At 40.4% G+C, this 13,875-nt stretch overlaps 1 long non-coding RNA gene and 1 pseudogene across 24 annotated transcripts in view; both read left to right on the plus strand.

Annotated features, from left to right (window-relative positions):
- LOC102889557 overlaps positions 1 to 13,875 on the plus strand; it is a 113,059-nt gene that overhangs the window by 57,616 nt on the left and 41,568 nt on the right. For 22 of the 24 annotated variants that reach the window (XR_003045641.1, XR_003045638.1, XR_001516671.2 and 19 more), the window contains one exon: positions 9,900 to 9,978. The exons of 1 other annotated variant lie outside the window; for it this stretch is intronic. This is a non-coding gene — a long non-coding RNA (uncharacterized LOC102889557). Of the gene's footprint in view, positions 1 to 9,899; positions 9,979 to 11,704; positions 12,769 to 13,875 lie in introns of those variants that run through there. One more of the 24 variants, XR_003045645.1, reaches the window with a different exon arrangement.
- LOC112478074 lies at positions 1,959 to 2,076 on the plus strand (annotated as a pseudogene).

Genomic DNA, 13,875 nt, shown 5'->3' on the forward strand with positions numbered 1-13,875 from the left:
CAAGTCTCACTTTTAGTTCAGGATTTTGACTAATTGGGATCAGTGCCAAGTGGAATGGAGTGGATGTGACATTATACATTTTGGAATGGATGTGACATTATACATTTTTTACTTTCCATATGAAATCCCTCTTTTATAGCTCTTGGGTGGTCCAGACTATAATAATTGTTTTCAGCCATTCAGTAGAGGTAAACCCATGCTCTGTGGGCAGGCTGATCTTGCAGGTAGAGAGCCATCTGAATATGTTAGGATGGGTGACCAAGTACCTGGAGCTCCAGCTAGCATAGGTTAACAAAAGAGGAAGCCAGTCACTTACTCTTTTCCAGGACAGAGTGGAAAAGACTACCTGAAGCAGATAGAAATCTCTAAGACTCCTGATTAAGAAATTGCTAGCTCTCTTTGAGACCCTGAGGTATATGTCTTTACTGTCATGAGTGAGATCTTTGATTGGCCAATCTTTATTTAGTTGGTTGAGCTAATCATAAAACAAAATAGATAGAAAGGCTCAGCTTTGACCCTGCCCCTATGTATGATGTTTTTTGAACATCCAACAGGTAGCATGCTCTACCCACAGGTCCCACCCTAGGGGCCTTGGCTTATGGCACATGTCCATCTCTGCCACTCCTCTGAAAGACCATGGTTTTAACTGTGAAGATCAAGGAGTGAGCTAACTTACAGGGCGGTGGAAAGAGGGCTTGAAGTGGGCATTTAGACATCTTAAATAGACCCAGTCAAATATTTGGTCAGTCTATAGGTATTTATAAGTATTAGTTAGCCTATAACTTCAGAAGGCTTGTTTTCCTCTACTAGTCTTTTCCTAACAGCCTCTCTACATAAAGACATTTTCTAAGATTTTGTTCTTAGCTCTGTTCTTTCTTCCCTCTGTATACTATTCTTCATGTCATCTTTGCTTATGGTTTTAGCTACCACTGATATGTCAGAAATTCTCAAGTCTCTATCTCCAACCTAAATTTCTCTTCTGAGTTCCTGCCTCACAATGTACAGACACTATTGACATCATAACCTGGATGCCTGTTAAGCATTTTGAGCTCAACATATCCAAAGCCAAATTATATTCTTCACCAACCCATCCTCTTCTCCCTATTCCTCTATTCCTTCCTGTTCCTCCTCCTCTGTTCCTTAACTTAGGAGCATCACCATCCAGGGTCTTTAGTTAACTTGTTTCTGCATCACTATCTTATATTATGACCCCACCAGAAATTTAATCGCTCTGAGTATAATGTAAGATGTGTAGGATGTGGGTGAGTGATTTCTTTTTTCCTTTCCTTCCTTCAGTTGTAGCAAGGCAAGCAACTTGAATTCTAATACTGGCTTTTCCTGTCCCTTAAAGCCCTTTTGCCTACCTTGCCATTAGGAATTTAGCACTGTTCATATCACCCAGGTATGTGGCCTTGGTCTCTTATAACCTTTTTCTCCTCTGCAAACCTTCCTTACTCTGTTATCATTAAGCACTCCAGATAATTCTTACTCTATTATGCAAAGCAATTGAACTCTTAACTTTCCCTCCGTAACTCACCTCTGTATGTCCATAGCCCACTGAAGGGCTCTACTGAATTAAAAAGCTCACCTACTTTAACTGCACAAGGATTTGTAGAACCTCTGATATGTTCTTTTACATTATCTTTCCTCTTTTGAAAGCATTTCTTATTTTAGATAGGATTTACTTCTTCTTACCCCAGGAATGGTTTTGCTTTGAAGCATCTGTAGAGGAGAAGGTAAGAGGATGTTCCAGGCAAGAGCAATAATGTGAATATAGGTAGCAACCTACATGAAACCTATTGTGGGCAATGAAAAAACTAGTCCAACTGGAAAGAAGAATTCTTGTTGGGGAGCAGAATAGAGCTCAGAATAGATTAGAAAGCCCAGAAATGGACCTACATTTCAGTGGGAAAGAATAGGGTTTAGGATAAATGTATAACCATTAAAAATAAGTTTCTGTCTATGGCCATGCCACCCTGAACAAGCTTGATCCCACCTGATCTTGGAAGCTAAGCAGGGTCAGACTTGGTTAGTACTTGGATGGGAGACCACTAGGCAGACCAGGTGCTGTAGGCGTAAAAACTAAATAAGTAAATAAATATATGAATAAATTTCTGTCACTTTCTAGCAAAATAAATTCTAGATGGATTAAAAGAAATTTTTTACATTAAAAACTAAAGTAATAAGTATACTAGAAAATAGTTTTTTAGTATGGCATCAAAAGCAGAAAGTATAAAGGAAAAAGTGATGGATTATCTAAAAAAAAAATTACAATAAACATCGCATACAAAATAAAAAGTAGATGACAAACTGGTTACAAAGAGTTTTCAACATGTCTCTAATGTGCAGAAAAGTTTTCAAATCAATAGGAAAACAAAAAGCAAAAGAAAATGGGTCAAAGTCATAGAAGAATAAATACAAATGACCAATAAAGCTTATAGAAGAAGGCTGTTTCATTTTAATCCAGAAAACAAACAAATGAGATATCATTTTTTAAGTGTCTGACTGAAAGATGTTAAAAAAAAATATTTATTGCTGGTGAATAAATTGGGCTTGAAGAAACAGGAACTCATACTGTGTTGCTGAGAATATAAATTAATACAGTCTCTCTGAAGTTCATTTTGGAAATATGTATCAATTTTAAAGTGCACATGCTCTTAAACCAGCAATTTGACTTCTAGGTATTTATCCCAAGGGAAAGCATACAGAGAGATAAATGTATGAGGATATTTGTTACTACAGGGTTTATAAAGCAATCAAAAGGGCCATTGATAGGGGATTGGTCAGATAAATTGTATGTTCATACAATGGTAAATGAAATAGATCAATAATTATTGACATGAAAGGTAGCATATTCAGTATATACATGAAAAAATAGCATATGAATCTGTTTCATTTGAAGTAAATATGGCTATAGCTATGTGTATATATTTAAAAATTCATACAACACATTAACAGAAATTATCTTTTCTGATTTATAAAAAAAATCTATGCCACTTAAAAAAATAGGAAATAGACTCTGACTTGAGGTTATGGGTGGGCCAAAACCAGGCACAGTTATTTTACCTATGTGGACTAGGTAATGAATAGTGGTGATAAAAGCAGTGTTCAGGGAAGGTTTTATGGTGCGAATGTATGAAATGAATGAAGTGAAAAATGAGGTTAGAGAAATGAGTTAGGAAACCATAGTGGCAGACTGGGCGTGAACTAATGAGGCATAAGCTGGGGTAGGCAGTGGGATTATAACGAAAAGGACCAATATGAGGGACATTCCATGGAAGGAAACACTGATCTGATAGTCTGTCAGGAAGAGGATAAAAAGAGTAGCAAGTTACTGGTAATGCCAAGGTATTTGTCTACCCTGTGAAGTTGGAAAATTACTTGCCATGACAGAAAAGGGGTAATTGGAAAGGAGAACAACTCTTCTAGAAGGAGGGTACAAATTTGTTTCTTGGAGTTAATTTGAAGGACCAGAAATACACTCAAAAGGAAATGTTTCGTAGGCTGGGGATTCCTATTTAGAGAAAAAAGTACTTCTAAACTAGAGGAAATAGGTGAAAGTGGGGATTCTCTAGATCTGACACCCTTGACATGCTTGAGGGAGGGTGGTCATATCTTGGTTTTCCCTTTCCTGTCAGCAGCAGTCTTAATGGACCCTGGAGAAGAGTGTGTTATAGTGTTCTCAGTTGGAACTGAGAGTAGAGCTTAAAAAGATGTAGAAGTGGGCACTAATCATCATAATAAAATGATAGTCACAATATTGTTTAAAAATCACTCTATCATTTAAAAGGCCATTATATGCAGCGACTTAGCTAACAATCCTGTATGTTATGTATTGTTATTTTTCTCCTTTTGTAGAGATGCCAAAGCTCAATTAGAGAGTAGAATTTGGACTGAAACAAGTATTCAGGCCTCAAACTACATTTCTCAGTTCTTTACTCTTCATCTCCTAAAGATGAATTTTGTAAGGATGGGAAGACTAAAGCAAAAATTGCAGCCTGGAGCTAGAGGTACCCACAGTTAAGTGGTTGGAGGAAGAAGAGGGCCAGGAAAACACTATGTCACTCATAGTCACTGCCTTGTCCCCTGGCCCTCGTAGGCCCTGACATTCATCTGAACTAGAGAATGTTGGATTTCCATTGAATTCATGGGGAAAAAAAAAAATCCTAATCTGTTCATAAATAGCATGAGATATTTTGGAAGTCAGGTTGGTCAGTTTGGTTATAGCAGAGTTAATATGCTAGCTTAGTGGTTTATTGAATTCTGGCTTCGTTCTTTTGAAAGTAATACAGTAAAAGTATATTGACTTTGACCCATGAGGGAAGGACTTGTCTGAATTAATTACATGGAAATAATTTTTTTTACAAATTCATTAGGTTTGTTTACTTTTAGAATCACATGGTAACTCATGTATATGCTCTCTGGTAGGGACCCTAAGAGGATCCACTTTAATGAGTAAAAAAATCAAAAGTCTCTTAAGTCACTTCAGTTTTCCAACTATTATATTTGTGAGTTTAAATTATTTAGCTAACCCATTCTGATAGCATAAACACAAAAAGCAGCTTTTTTCCTGTCAGAAGTTCTGAATTAACAGGGAGGATCCACTTTAAATAGGTTCTCCGGCAATTTCTAGACTGATGTCCACTAAGAATCTTGCCAAGGCATCCTTGTAACCCAGTGCTTGGAGCATAGTGGGCAGTGGTTGAATGAATGAATGAGTGAGCGAGTGAGTGGGTGAGTGAGTGAAGGACTGAATGAGTCTTTCTCTCTGAGGCATATTGAGCTGTGTGGAACTGTCTTCCCATAGCCTCACACTACAGCTTGGCTGGGTGGTTTGGGGACAAGTCTTTACTTTGGATTTTATAGTGGTGGTGGGGGAGGGCGGGCAGAGAGGAAATGGAGACACCATGGGAATTTCTACTCTGAGCTGGCAACTCCACAGAGAACGGACATTTTCAAAACCAATAAGCTGGTGTCAGTTGAATCCCAGTCACTTGCTCTTTCCTTCTAAAAAGATCAGGCTGTTGAGAAACTCTGGAGCAAAGGAGGAGGCTTTCTGTAGGTAGGAAATTTCCTTCCTATTGGCAACCGGGATATTACCCATAGAGGGCAGCTACTTTCTAAGTCCCCTGGAGGAGGCTCTCTACCACCCTTCCTCCTCACTGGATTCTAAATCAGGAGCCTCTCTTGTTCATCACTGGTTTTGCTTACCCAGCCTGGCCCTGCCCTTTGGTTTTATGCCATTGGCGATTTTTAGCCCTACTAGAAATTATATCCTCAATGAGGCTAAAGAAAACTGGGAGGTTCTGGATCTGGCTCCAGAGGGACTGGGACCTGTCACCTAGCCCTGCCTGTGTTTCCTGGCATGCATTCCAGCCACCTTTTTACTCTTAGCACAGTCCTTCAAGTCCATAATTCTGCCTAGGTACGGGTTAAGGACCGACTTCTTCAGGGGGACTGCAGGGGCAGGAATGTCAATTCTTTGGAGAAAGCTCCTGACACCAATCTCCATGTCCTGCTTTAGGAGAATTATTGGTCTCATATAGTTGATTTGCCAGTTACATTGGGAGTGGTTGGGGACATGGAGATTCTTCATATCACAAAAAGATTTACCACCAGGTTTTTGTAAGCATTGAACCTGCTTTTCAAAATAAAATTTGATTTTCATGCTAATAATAATGTGTAGTTATTTGCATCAGAAAAAACTTTTGCGACTTTTTAGGAAAACATCCTTGTTTTAGAAAAGAGTAAACTTCAGGAGGTCTAGCAAGGGCAAAGACATACCTGTACTGAGGAGCCGACAATCAGATTATGTGAAAGGAATTGAAGCAGAGGAGAGCACTGCATTAGAGGAAGTCTCCATCCTTCCTGAAGGAGCATTTCTTGGGATATTTTTCAGGCGAGGGAGGGGAAAAATGCATTCCTTTCCCCAGAATGCCCTGCTTACATCTCTGATTGGGTAATTCCTGCCTCACTGACTTTTACCTTAGTCCTTTCAGACTATACCCAAAAGACATGGTAATACCTCAGTATTTGAGAATTTGCGAGGCATATTTAAATAAGTGAAAACCTAAATTACTGGATGTGAATGACTGAATGCAACTTTATTAAATTCAATGTGTAAAAAAAGACTAATATTAAATTAGCAAAATGTCAGTGGAGGTTCTTCAAGGGACCTGATATAAGTAATCAATTAGATTGATTTGTAATTAGAATTATCTAAACTATAATAAGTGCTTGTAAAATCAGTTTATTCATTTATCAAATATTTATTAACTGCAGAGAGTTCTGTGATAACTTGAGGTAAATTGATAGGGTATGACAGGTATAGACTAACTGAGAACTCAGAGGAGAGATTGTTTTTAGCTTTTGGATCTAGAGAATCAGGGAAGTTATATGAACACAAATTTCCTTGTTTTAAAGAACATTTAAACATCTAACTTATACTCTAGTCAGAGGTAATGTTGATACAAATGAAAATATTTTCATTCCTATTATTAAAAATTATTCTCATTCATATATTTAAAACTCAGAGTTAATAGTAATACAATGTATTTCTTTTCACTCTGCTTCTTTGCTAACCTCTAAAGAAATTTTCCAAACAGCAGACCTTTGGTAAAAAAAGTCCAGTCCACTCTCTTCTACTAGGCAGTACCTCTGCAGCTAGTGAATGGAGTGAGGGTGCGGACCCAGTCAGGGAGGCCACTCTTTCATGAAGCTTGTCTGTGAAGTGAGGAGAGTTAGTGAAGGGGAGACACAGGATCTAGGGAGGGTTATTTATTTTTTGAGACCTGAATATGTCCCTGTGTTGTGGAGAAAGAGCTAGTAGAGAGGGAGAAGTTGAAGATTGAAAGAAAAATACAAATTGTTAAGGTATTTGGGGAGAAGGGTCTACGGTATCCTGAGCACCAGTACAGAGATTAAACTTGAACTGAACAAAGGGCTAGGCTACCAGTGAGGTTAACTCTATCACCACCACCACTTAACACCATTTATTGCTTTTCTACCTTTTGCTAGCACTCTGTTGAACACTTTTAAGTCTCATTTGTTGGGGGCAAGGGATATGATGGGGCAGAGGGATTTGGTAAGATTTTGGAAAGAAAAAGTTGGAGTTTCTGTTGGGTTTTGTTTTCTCTAGGCAGAAGAAGCTGAGGTTAAGAGCAGGGATAGTGGGGGCAGTGGCATGGTTTTTAAAAACTGTTGTGCCAATGGCAGTATTCTGAGGACATGTAGGAAGATAGCTGAGTGGTGCTGAAGACCCAACTGATATTGGAGACGAATTTCAAATAGCTGTGTTTTTATTGGACAAATGGTAGACTCGTGAGGGGAGTGTAAGATATTGGTAGCAGAGTGATTATTGTCTAGTTGGCTAGAGAGAAGTGAGTGAAGGAGAGGACTGATAGGCAGCAATACAATGGTGAATGGATATCAAGGGACTGGAAGTCTCAATGCTGTTGAAGGACAGAAGCTGTAGAACTAAAGACAAGGAGAGGTAGAAATGTATGAGGTCATGACCAAGCAAAGGGTCTGACTTGGAGTGGAAAGGGAGACTGATCAAGGTTCCAAAGTCCTTGAAGACTAAGAGGTTAGTAGTTGGTAGCAATGAGGAGTATAGTTGCTTGGTACCAGCCTCAGCAAAGGAAAGATTATAGGATAGGAATAGATAGGAATGGGTAGGAATAATGGCTTTGAAGCAGCAATGAGACAGATCGTTTCTCTTCTTGGTACATCTGGGTACTGACAAATGATTTTATGGCAGAACCTTCAGTACCCAGAAATCAAGTTCCTCAAGGAGTGTCAGGTTTCAGCTAGGGGGAAAGAGGCCAGAATTATCTTTTAGGCCTGCATTCCTAAATACCACAGAGTTTTAGTAGTTGGGGGAGGTGGGGAGGGGAGTTCTGGTCAAGTGGAAGGACCTCCACAAAGTATTGGACCTTTACCCAGAGTTTGCAGGGACTAAACTCTTGCAGGCAAAATCCTATTTGGCCACTAGGGTGTTTTGAGCTGTTCAGGATCAGGTTGGGGCAGTGTTAATCTTTTGAGAGAGGGTAGAGGGAAACTTTGTAAAGGTTTCTCGCTTAAAACTCTAGGAGTCAGTGGACTCTTGAGCCTTTCTGTTTCTGTGGGGTCTGGAATTGTTTTTCCCTCTGTGCATGGTGACAGCAAATAATGCCCTAAAGCCCACATGGTTTGAAAGAGTCTGGAAATAGATTATTTATAAAGATGTTTTTGGATTTTCAGTGGTTCAGGATTCCTTTGGCATTGTTAGTACATGACTCTAAACATTTGAGAAAAAAGCCTCCACATAGCTGAAAACACACAAAATCTTCACAGTTCTTTTAGCTCCTTTTTAATTTGATCCATTTATACCACCAGCCTTGCTATAAAACCAGATGTGAACAGCTCAGAAAATGATTGCCTAATCAGCCATTCACCACAGAAACCTAAGCAAAGTTGTGTGGCCCCCAGCAGAAGAGGCTATGTGGCTCAGAACTCGGGGTACTTTCTAAATTGTTTGTGATTGGTTTTGCCACTTACAAATGAGAAACTTGTCTGGCTCAAGTTAATCATACACAAAGTTGGAAGATAACAGGCCGGGAGAAAATTTTTGGAATATATGTAAAAGATAGTGGATTAATACTCATAATCTGTAAAAGGTTCTTATAATTCAATACGGAAAAGACAACAAACCCCATAGTAAATGAGCAAAGAATACAAATAGGCAGGACAAACTGGAATTTCATCTAAAGAAATGCTCATCCTTGAGCATGGGGTTCTGTGGACAAGAATGTTCACTGCATTGGTAAATATCCATGAGTAGGGGGACTGAAATACTATGTGGCCATGAAAACATTGAAGTAGGTTTCTGTATCAGTGAGAAAAGCAAGTGCAGAGCAATATGAATAGAATGTTCCCATTTATTTTTTAAAAATATTTTTAAAATTTGATTTGGAATGTATTCACCCTGTTTTAAGTTTTTTTATAGAGTTCATTTAGGTTAAAAAATATTTAAGGCTATATTCTTCTAATTATGATAGTAATGAATGACATGACAGCTTTCGTCTTATGTTTATGTAAGATAAAAGATTTATTCTCCATCTTCATCTTTTTACTCTCTTTATTTGTTTAATTTGGTATTATAAATCTTAACCTCTAAGAGGAATTTAGTGACCTCTTGCTGCCCCTCCCTCCCCAGGAACTAAAAGGATTCCTGAGGGAGGCTACTGGGCCATAGCGCCTGCTGTTGGACTTTTTGGTATGATGACCAAAGGAATTCAGGACTCAGAATTCTCCCTTCTTAGGATTTGCTCCTTTTGTTATTATCCACAGCCTTGCAGAGCCTCTCTGCCTTCCATTTCTGATGCAGTGAGAGGGGCTGGGGCCTCCTCTGCTTGGGAGGCTTTGCTTTCTCTTTCCCCTTACAAAGGGAAGGGAATTGCTTCAGTGGTCCAGGAAGGCAAGGCTTAGAGCTAGCCTAGGGTTTGAGAGGAAGCCTGCTCCTTGCATTTGTTCTTGCCTTTCCTTTGGTGAAGCCTCTCAGCTGTTTTAAACTTGGTTTCAGGCCCCCACCAACCTAGATGAAAGGAGTCCTTGAAGCTAAGTTTTGCCTATTTTGCTGGGGTTTGAGGCTCCAGAACTCCAGGCTGGAAACAACAGGAATTTCATCACAGGGTGTCACAAGGACATAAACACCTTTGTCTTTGAAAGACAGGTAACACCTTTGGGAAAGAAACACTGTTTTCCTTAATCATATTCTCAGTGTCAGTGGACCCCAGTCTAGGTGTGTGTGAATTGTTTTGGACTTTTGTAACACAGGCTTTTCTTTGAGCTGGAGAGTTTAAATTGAGTTATACAGGCATACTTCATTTTATTGTGCTTCGCTTTATTGTGTTTTGCAGATAATTGTGTTTTCATCAATACTGAGGCAAGATCCTTCACCAGCAAAAAGATTATGACTCGTTGAAGGCTCAGATGACGGTTAGCATTTTTAGCAATATTTTTAAATTAAGATATGTACATTGTTTTTTATTTTTATTTTATATTTTTCCCCTCTTTAATTCCGCCCACCCCACTTCCACCCCTGACCTATGGTTGTTGCTGTTGCCCCTTAAGAACTGGATCTCTGAAGGCAGGGTGTCTCCTCCCACATGCTCACGGCATGCACCCAGGGCCTGGTGCCCCCGGGGCCTGGCACCCCCGGTGCACTCAGGGGAAGCCTGGCACACCTGGGGCCTGGCGCACCTGGGATATGGTCCGTGGCTCCACCTGGAGCGCGAACCCAGAACTTTCTGCGTGTAAAGCAGACGTGTTAACTACTACACTATGGAGCCACCCTGTACATTGTTTTTTAGACATAATACTATTGTATACTTTACTAGACTACAGTATAATGTAAATATAACTTTTACAGGCACTGTGAAACCAAAAAGTTTGTGTGACTTGTTTTGTTGTGATACTTGCTTTGTTAGGGTGGTCTAGAACCAAACTGCAATGTCTCGGAGGTATGCCTGTAGAAAATTATTTAAAATAAAAACTGACTGCAGCTAGTTCTGTTCTAAAGAGGGGTGGCATAATTCATACTTGTAGTGAAAGAATCATTCCATTTGCTTCATCACTGCAGAATGATGGTAGTAAGAGAGTGAAAGTTCAAAACTTTTTGTACCTCAGTGCTAGTCAAAGGTGGAACCTGGACTGGGTGGTTCACTGGGGCTGACTCTAGCTATGGGTCATTGGACATCAGAGGAACGAGGATGGAGAGCTAAGTTGCTCTTAATAATATAAAGGGAACTTAGTTTCCCTAGGGAAGGAGAGACCCCTCCCACATGTGAGAAGTGTCTGGAGAGGGTGAAGGTGCCATGCAGCATGGTGATATAAAACTCCTCTGTCTCTTTATTACTTCAGAAAAGTCTGATGAACACACAATGTTTTGAGAAGTTTGTATATGTGTATTTTTTCTTTTTGGTAAAGCATGTCAAAAGGGAGCCAAGTCCCACATCTGGGACAACTCAGAGCAAAGGGAAGGTGAAAAGTGAGTGAGATCACAAATCCAGAAGGAGCTGGAGTCAGACACAGAAGGGACTGTTAAGGCATTAGCTGCTCGGAATTTGTAGAAATTGTGGAAAGGTCATTGACTTCGCAAAGAATTTGGGATGGGTGATCCAGGCAGCTTCTAAAAAATGCCCAAGGATAGGGTTGTGTTGCAGCTGACATCTGATTGTGATAGTGCTGTGTAGCTCATAGAATGTTTGACAGTGATTCCTGCCCCCAACCCCCGAGATCTGTCTTATGGAGGCTTATTTGTTGGATGCTCCAGAAACATCTTGATATCCCTCTTTCTGCCCAATGAAAGCCATTTCCAATTCAGACTCTAAATGGGAAGCAAAACTTTCCAACAGAGGGCTTGTCATTCCCTTCCCTCCCTATAATTTACACAGACCCTAAAACAAGAAACCAAGGTCCCTGAGCTGCTATAGTAGGACAAGGGCAAATCCAGCCAGTGCCACACTGTATAAACGCTCTTGCTCATTCCTAGGGGAAAAAACCTATTGATATAGTCATAACATACACTGTAATTCCAAAGTTTGAGAACAGTAGAAATCAGTGGGCTTTGACTGCCCAGAATGCATTCTCCGTTTTGAGGGCAAAGTACCTTGGTATTTACCTTGGTTTTCCTTTGAGGGACCACCTCCTTCTCTATTCTCAGACTGGATTCTGGTGATGTCGAGTCCATCTCTTGGCTCTAAATGGCGGACACATGACTATGCCAATCAGAGAACAGCAGTTGGTGCGGGCATGGTCTCAAATCCAGGCCAGTCAAGACTCTGGACTTTTGTTGGAACTATTAAGAGGTGAATTCTCATTTCTTTTTCAACTGGCTTGCCAAGCTTGTAGTATGTACACAACCCTGAGGCCGCTGGTGATTGCCTTTCCACCCGGGGGAGTGTTGAAGTGTTGAAGCTAACATATGAAAGCTGAGCTCTGAGATGGAGAGAGATGGACACTAGATGACATTCTTTGAGCATGTGGATCTAACCATGCCTTAAGCTGGTCTAACTCTGGGCATTTTATTTACATGGACAGGGCTTCCCTTTTTTTTTCCCCCCTTTTGAAAGTTTGATATGGATTTTTGTTACCTGCAGCCAGTAGAGTCTTAATTCATGTTATGAATTGTATATAGTTCTCATTACAAAGTGTGGTTCGATTTTTGTCAACAGGTCTTTTTGTCTTAAAGTACTGAATTTTAAGTTTGCTATATGTATCAGTTGAGACCATACATATGAAGAACTTAGCATTACCCTCTCTACATAGGAAAAACCCCCAGTAAATATTATCTACAGGAAGCAATCAAGTAGGGACAATGGGAAAGTGAAGGAAGATGGGGTGCTGAAGTAAAAGAACCCTGAAGTCCCTAGAATAATCTTCTAAGAACCCTCAGGTCCTATCAGGCCCCTCTATTCTACATGTTCCTAGCACCCAACGTTTTTCCCTCATAACCCTTTATCATGGTTTATGATATGTTTATGTAGTATTTTGATTGTCTCCTTCACTGACCTGGCAGTTCTATGAGGGCGGTGATTTTTTTCACCGTTATATCCCCAGCAACCAGTCCGCTGTGTGGCATTGGCATTCAGCAAACATTTATTGAATAAATTGTCACATGCCCAAATTGGAATGACCTTCCTTCATTATTGGGGTTAGGATTATGGCAGAATTGGCAAAGTCAGGGAAAGCTGTTCCTGTCCCCTCTGTATCTCCTACACTACCCACATCCCCAACACACAGAGAAATTTGTCTTCATGAGATAATTCCAATTTGGTTGTGAAATCCTTTACCAAATCTCTAGTTCTTATATTTTTGTTGGATCCTATTATTGAATTAAATAGTGTGGTGGTTGGCGTAGTATGTGGAAAGCCTTGGAGAGGAGTGGGTCCAGTCTCTAATTAAGAAGCAGTCTTCCTTGCTCCTGTGTCTTTATAAAATCATCAGTTATCTGGGATAGTCCCTCTTCATTCAGGCATGCTCAGGAATGTGTTGGAGGCTGTAGGAAGGCAGAGAAGTTGATAAGGGAAAGGTCCTGGAAACTGAAGACTCTACTCTCAAGCAAAAAATGAAAGCAGTAAAAAGTAGCCCCAGGAGAGGCTAGTCACCTGAAGCCTCTCTTTCAGCATTGGTGTCTGGGATCAGTGGGAGCTCCAAGTGCAGCACCCCACGGCCACCTCACCATACCATATGTCCTCCTCCCAGCAGAGGATTCAGTTCATCTCTTCCCCCACCTGGCTCTCCCGGTGGGGAGAGTGTTTCCCAGGGCCCATGTGACTTCCACTGGAAAGTGACGATTACAGACAGATTACCAGTCAGTAAAACTGCCCAAAGCTTTGTGCTGTAATAATCCTTTTCCTGTTTAAAAGTCTGGGGATTTTCTACTGTTGCCAATAGTTTTTCAAGTCAGCAATTATGGTGTGGATTATGTAATGGCTGAGTATTAAAAATAGAAAAGACCAGAGTTTGCATCTATTTTAACCAAATCAAAACAGAGCAGAGGGAGGGGAAAGAAGGAGAGGGAGAGACCAGAGGAAGAGAGAAAAAGATAATGTGACTAGAAGCAGTGAGATTGAATCATGTGACTGGACAATCCTGCCACAGTTTACTCTGCCCTTTTCCTGGCATTTTTGGCCAAGGGGCTACACTCCCCTCCTTGGCCTCCTCCAGGGAGAGGACCCTGCAGAGAATTCTGAGGACTCAAGACCCTCCTGGATATTCCTCAGCTCAGCCTTGGGGTATTTGCCTGCCTCTGACGGGCAAAATGACTATAGGGGGAAAGAGATTGAACTTGACAGCCTCCTTTCATTCCAACTACAGGACTCCTGTACCTTG

This window comes from Pteropus alecto, unplaced genomic scaffold (genome assembly GCF_000325575.1).
Source record: "Pteropus alecto unplaced genomic scaffold, ASM32557v1 scaffold131, whole genome shotgun sequence".
NCBI lineage: Eukaryota > Metazoa > Chordata > Mammalia > Chiroptera > Pteropodidae > Pteropus > Pteropus alecto.